At 41.4% G+C, this 7,096-nt stretch overlaps 1 long non-coding RNA gene across 1 annotated transcript in view; it reads left to right on the forward strand.

Moving 5' to 3' along the window:
- Positions 1-7,096, forward strand: part of LOC126648926 (uncharacterized) — a 281,474-nt gene that overhangs the window by 129,088 nt on the left and 145,290 nt on the right. The window lies entirely within an intron of this gene.

Here is a 7,096-nt window from a genome sequence, read left to right on the forward strand (position 1 = left end):
TCTCCCTGGGATCCAGTGGTAGGATGGATGGGAATGGTTCAAAGCTACACCAGGGGCAGTTCAGACTGGACATTAGAAAGCCTCTTTTACTGAGAGGGTGGTCAAGCACTGGAAAAGGCTTCCTAGAGAGGTGGTTGATGCCCCAAGCCTGCTAGTGTTTAAGACGACATTTGAACAATGCCCTTACTAATATGCTTTAAGTTTTGGTTGGGAAGTTTGACTAGATAATTATTGTAACTCCCTTCCAACTGAAAATATCCTATCCCATCCTGTCCTCCATCACTGAATAGACTCAGCTAAGTTTGAGAAATCTCAACCAGCCTATTAAGCTGACCACTGGGTGTAGATGGCTGCTAGCATACAGAAGATATGATAAAAGTAAAGTCAACCCAAATACTAATTTAGGAGGAGTTCTTGGTATCAGAGATAGGCATTTTTCAAAGGCACCAGAATAGTGTTTCCTAACATGTTGTTATTTTGTTTTTAAAAACATGTGGATTGTGTTTAAATGTCTGAAAGTCCATGTGGTGTCAGTGATTTCACTGTTGATGTTCCTGATTTTTTGTTAATAACGTTTAGTCTTTACAAGTGTTACTATGGTGTGAGGGGAAAGAGGGCAAAATGGACATCTCAGGGGGCTTGATAGGAGCCTGGTCAAACTAGTTCCTCTGTGTTTGGGCAGAGCACAGAAGCTGGATGGAGATGCTGGCAGGAGATATCCAGGCCCTGGGCAAGCAATGCAGCCATGTGCTTAGTTTATACCAAGCTGGAGATGTTCTATTATTGCTAAGGAATCTAGTGCCATTGTACTAGCCAGAGGACCAGGAGACTGGTTCATACATTTCTTGCTAGAAATCCTGTGACTGTGCTATGTGAAGTGGGTGCACAGCACCAAAGGTCTCTCAGTCACTATTTCAGATTGATGCCATGATGATCTATGTATTAGCTGCCAAACAGCACTTAATTACTCAAAGCCCTTTTTCCTCTTGTCTGCTTTGATGAGTAACACAGAGAGTAACTGCAAATTGTAGCTCAGGTTTTTGGCCTGTGTGTTCAATGTTTGCTGTGCTGCAATGTTAAGTGCAGAGTCTGTGATGTGTACGCTGTAGTTCCCATCTGCAGCCAAGGCAGATGTCAGAGGCATCTGGAAAGCAGGTACTGTTTAACAAACAAAAGAGCAAACTGCAGGTTTTTAGGCTAAAAACATTCAGATTTAGCATTCCTAAGTGGTAGAGAAGGATGTTTGTATCAATCTTGCGTCATCTAGTTCCCTCTCTGAACTGTAGTTAAGAAAGTTGGAGTAGGTGACTTTTTTCAATCCAGTGCAGCACATTCAACAACTGAAATCCTTGGGGAAAAAACTCTTCTTGGTTCTACAATTCAGTGTGCCAGCTGTAACAAGTGCAAGCCTGTAACAATTTAATAACTATTTCATTGCTGATCTTGAATTACTTTTATGACCACAAGTCAGTTTCTAGCAGAGCAGTGGTGGCAGCAAGAGTTACTTAGGGCCTTTGTTGCTTGCCTCAGCAGTACAGCTGTTGAATAAACCACAGACACAGCAATTCTCCTAGACCCCAAGGGGGTCCATCCAGGAGAAGTCAGAAATATGTGACAGAAAAGTGCTTTGTTGTATTGGTAAGACTTTCTTCAAGGCCACCTCAAATTTTCCACCAAAATTTCAGAGTTACAAATTCACTCTGAATACATAAAATAAAGATAAATAAATAAAGAAGGGAACTTTCTATGTAAGATCATGGTCAGAGTTTACTTATTTGTTATAGCAGCATCCCCTACCTGCTACTAGCTTAGGACTGAGAAAGGTAGGTGAGGTTTCTGCACGTGAGATGGCTCTGTTTCCTCACACAAGTAATAATGCAAATCCTATATAAAATTGGTATAGTTGCTTCTACCATTATCAGTGGGCTTTGGACGAAGTGTTTTGGCATTGGGGATATGTATGTGATATTACACCATGATATGCTGCTTTAAACTGTTGTCATTTACAATATTTATAGTGCTACGTAAAGTTAGTTTGTATGTGACTTGACAGGCCATGCAGGCAGAGAAGGTCTTTCAGTAGCTGTAAGAATAATATGAACAGAGGAGAGAGAGATTGAGAACATGCAAACAGGCATCTTCAGTGCATAATCACGTGAAATTAGAGGAAGAAAAGCTTGACCAAGGAAAGAACAGAGGAGAAGCTACCTGCTTGCTGGCCTCCCAGGTTATAGTACCCTCACTTGGGGCTACCAAGGTGAGACTCAAAAAAGGTCGTCTTAGATGCCTTATGGGGTCACGTTCCCTGCCTCCCACAGAAAACAGAAGTAAGGGTTGAGGAGATTAAAAAACTGTGAGCTTGCCTGGGTGGAAAGAAGTGGATGGGAATCATGTTCACCCCTGGTCATAGCTATGGCATTTGTTAATTTTCAAAGGAAAAAAAAAAGCACTTAATCTTGGATAACTAGTGTAATTATGTCAGTATTTTTGCTGATAAATATATCCATTTCCAAGTCAAAGATTGTTCACTTTAGCATGGGACTGAACCCAAGCCAGAATCTTGAGTAACTTCAAATTTTAAAGTAGCTTGAGTAATGTGTTTATGTTAGCTGAAGGAAAACATTCTATGCAGCCTCACACAACCATGGAAAAATAGAATTTCAGTTCAGAGGCCATGTGTTGTAGCCAAAGACCCATTTTCTTTAGTTTGTTGAGAATTTATTTGCTTTTGTTCTTTCCTTGCATCTTTCTTAATCTGTGATCACACCTCCTCCTTCTACTTACGCTTCACTGACTTATTCCTTCAGCTCTCATCTCTCTATTTTCTTTGGTCAAGGGTTAAGAGCTCCAAACACAGATTAAAAGAATTATATCAACATTATCAGTTGGTTCTGCTTCACTTGGCAACTCCTCTGCTTTTTGAGGATGGTAGTTGATATAACTGTGCTGGCTTTTTTCTTTGCTAAGTTATTTGGGGAGCTTTCTCCAAATTCTTTCCTGGTATTAAGTTATCCTAGTCATTTCATCTCCTAAGATAGAGGAGCATGCATTTATTTTAGGAAATTACATAATGGCATATTCTTCAGGTGGCTTCATGTCTCTCTTTCACTGTTTTCACTTTGGCTCTTGTCATTCCCCTCAGTTTTTTCTCTTCTTCATCCGTGTCTTCTGTGTTCTCCATGATTTAGGATGATCTCTTTGGGATCAGGTTCTGCCCTGTGGTGATTTGTCTGGTTCAGGCGAGGCCTGGAGAATTTGATCCAGCATGTAAACTAAAACTCACATTCTACAAAAATATAGCTGTGACTTTTTTTACATGCTGGGATTTATCCTGTTGATGAGGCTTTAGTGCTAAGCTTAGCAAAACTTCTCTTTATTCTTCTTGAATGATTTAAAGATAACCTAAGGCAAAGGGAGTTCTGGTCTTCATGAGGTTGAGTCAGTTAGATTTTTCAAGTAGGATAGAATAGAATAGACCATTTCAATCAGAAATGACCTGCAGTGACCATCTAGTACAACAGCCTGACCAATTCAGAGCTTTTTTGTCTTAAGAAAGTATGAACAGAATATGTGCTGCCTTGGCCATCTGTGTCTATATTGGCACAGTCTTTGTTTTATTTTTTCTAACTCAAGGTACAGTTTTTCCAGTATTCCTTGTAGAGGTGAGTCAGCTAAGATCCTGAGAAGTATTTAGATGTGACTCTTGCTTAAGGCTGAACTCCATTGATTTTGCCCAAAGATCACAAACTGGATAAAAATGAAATCAATGCTGTTCAGGAATGAAGGTCAGAAAGACAAAGACAAACCTGTTGGCTCTGACCCAGAGCAGCTTCTGTAAGTTTTCAATTTTCAACATGTGGGCAGCCCTGTGCCTTTTCTAAACTTCTCAATGCATAAGTCCCGATTACTATTCAGGGCATCAGCTTCACACATACCAGTACCTTGAAAGAGTGAGGAATAAAGTGGCAGTTCTCTGTGTAACTCATCTGTCTTGACAAGTAAGTCTAGGCATAAGCAGTGTTTTATGTTTGATAACATGTTATTAGCAGAACTCCTCCTGCCCACGGTTCACGCCAACAGCTCTGGCACAAAGTGCCACTACCAGTGATGTTCATACTCTCTGATTGCAAACAGTACAGTAGCCTTAAAGATGCAGGTCAGTTCAGTAACATGTTGCTGATGAGATAAACATGGGCTTGAAATAAAATTTAAAAACAGAAAAAGAGTTGATGGCTGTGAGTCAAGGGTCAAGTCCAAGTAAGTTTTCGTAAGGGCCAACTGGTCTTCTGCCAGATCTCCTGGTTCTCTTACAGACTGGTTTCTCTTCAGCTATGTTGGCATCACTCTGCTTGGAATAATGCATGACTGTCTGCCAGGTTAACCTCATATTACAAAATCCTCAACACTAAACTGGAAGAGGCTGAAAAGTCTCTCTTGATCTTAAAGGAAATAAGCCTTATTTCAACATGGCTCTGGATTTGCTATTTCCTCTTTTCATCAGTGCTGTGTTCCTAAGTCATATTTATTGTGAGCCTCATAGTATTTGGTATAAAACATTAAAAAAAGTCCTGATGTCTCAGCTCTCATTGTCAAGTGATTAAACAAGAATCTCAGCCTTCACATAAAAAACCCACATTTCTAGGCTCAGCATCGTTGAGAAGTAATTGGAAAATACTGTTTGAAGCACTTGAAAATTACTGAAAGTGAAAAATGTTGGAAGTGCTTATATACCCTGCAAACCAAGAAATCAGAATATATTAAAAAATAGAGCTCACTTGGTTGGTTTTTTGTGGGTTTTTTTTTTTTTTTTTTTTTTATCAGAAGTCCCATGGGTTTTAAGTTAGCCTTGAGATTTAGGAGGAAAAACAGTTGAGGTCTTCCTTCTTTGACTGTTTTCCTCAATTACTTACACTGTTCTGTTTTGAATTCAAACCTCTCTTCAAGTCAAGTGGATCGGATGCAGGATTTGGGTTTGGCTTAGCACCTGCCTTTGCTGAGTTTCAACTTAAAAGAGAGCCACAAAGGGAGTTGCTATTGGTATTTCTCTTCCCCTACCAGGCCACCCCACTTCACCTGTTTTAATTAGATTTAGAAAAACAATGTTCTCCTTGTTTTTTGAATTTCCCTTTTTGAATGCGAAGATTACCCTGCCCTAGTTCATCTAAAAAATTGCTGACAGCATGCCATCAGCAGCCTCTGTAGCATGGTTGGGGCAACACTCAGCATTAACAAAGGAATGTTTTTCTCTCAGATGTTTGAATTCAATCTATACTGTTGTTATTTGTTAAATAAATAGAACTTTATTTCCTAATGTCTTATTTTTTAAAAAATAAGGGCTTATTTAAAATGTTAGACTTTGTGTTGGCTCTCAGATCAGGGGTGACTTTTACTCAGTATAGTACAAGTGTAAGTGGGGTGCTTCTGTGCCATGGAGCACATGAGAATAAAGAAGTGCTGTGACCTCCCTGTACTGGGCACCTGTGCTCAGTTGTACTTGATCTGACTGGGTACCACTCTGTTCATTTCCCTGCACAGCCATCTGGTTTATGTTTGCATGAGGGAAAGGTGGTTCATGTTCAGTAGGGTGTCCTGAGCAGGTTGAAAGGCTTTCTTGTCCAGGATGGTTTTAGGAAAGTTAAAGCTCTCTTGATCAGCTTTTGAAGCTGGCAAACTTTTGCAAGGCAGGCTCATCATCATCTTAATCCGTCCTGAGGAATTTGGGCTGGAACCTAATCAGCTTTGGAGCAATGTCTTCCCACACACAAAGGTTACCTGAAGATTAAAAGTGGATGCTGCAACTTAGATTAAATCTTAAATAAAAACTAAGTTCAGTTCCTAGTTTTGCTAACTAGTTGTCCTAGGACTTCACAGGAACTGCTCTTTCACTTCCTCAGTTCTGCTTTTTGGGGTTTTTTTGGTCCATATCCCATTTCTGCCCTCCCCCAAGATACATTCTGTTTCCCACCCACGCCTTTCCTCATCTGAGAATTACTTTCTGAAGAGGAGTCCTGTGAAATGTGTCCTACACAGATGCACTGCTAGGGTGGAGCTGGGAATAGAGCATGGGCAGAAACAAGCATTTGGGACAGGGATGAGGAGGAAAGGTGGCATTAGCCAGCAGTGTGCCCAGGTGGCCAAGAAGGCAAATGGCATCCTAGTCTATATCAAAAATAGTGTGACCAGAAGTACAAGTGAAGTGATTGTCCTTCTGTACTCAGCACTGGGAAAGCTGCACCTTGAGTCCTGTGTGTAGTTTTGCGCCCCTTACAAGAAGAAAGATGTTGAGGTGCTGGAACAAATCCAGAGAAGGGAAACAGAGCTGGTGAAGGGTCTGGAGCACAAGTCTTATTAGGAGCAGCTAGGGGAGCAGAGGTTGTTTAGCTTGGAGAAGGAAGAAGAGGCTCAGGGAGGACCTTATCACTCTACAACTATCTGAAAGGAGGTTGTAACCAGGTGGGGATTGGCCTCTTCTTGCAGGTAACTAATGATAGGACAAAAGGAAATAGCCTCAAGCAGGAGGTTCAGGCTGGACATCAGGAAGAATTTTTTCACTGAAAGGGTGGTTAAGCATTGGAATGGGATGCCCAGGGAGGTGGTGGAGTCACCATCCCTGGGGGTGTTCAAGAAATGGTTGGACGTGGCACTCAGTGCTATGGTTTAGATGCCATGGTGGTGCTCGGTTAAAGATTGGACTCGATGATCTTGGAGGTCTTTTCCAACCTTAATGATTCTATGATGTGAGACAACATGACACTGCAGCTCCAGGATAAGAGACCAGAACTACTCCTGTCTGTGGCACTGTGGGTCTAAATCAGCTGAAGATGATATTGCACTGTCCCCTCAAATGCCTTCATAAGCCCCTGGTATGCACAGAGAACGGAGAGCAGCCTAAGTTGTCAAGATACAGTTATGTGGGAGATGGGTGTCAATCTAGAGCAGATGTTCTCAGAGACGATCCTTCTATGCCTGGTTTTAATGCCCAACCTTTTCCACCAGCTCCCTGGCCTAAGTGCCTTCTCTTCTAGTGCACTCCTGTTTGTAGCTCCTTTGGCTTCTTTTGCCTGTCTGCCAGTGTCAGCTAACAAGCTTCTCCAGC

The sequence above is a fragment of the Myiozetetes cayanensis genome, unplaced genomic scaffold (assembly GCF_022539395.1).
Source record: "Myiozetetes cayanensis isolate MyiCay16 unplaced genomic scaffold, myiCay2020 scf5-8, whole genome shotgun sequence".
Lineage (NCBI taxonomy): Eukaryota > Metazoa > Chordata > Aves > Passeriformes > Tyrannidae > Myiozetetes > Myiozetetes cayanensis.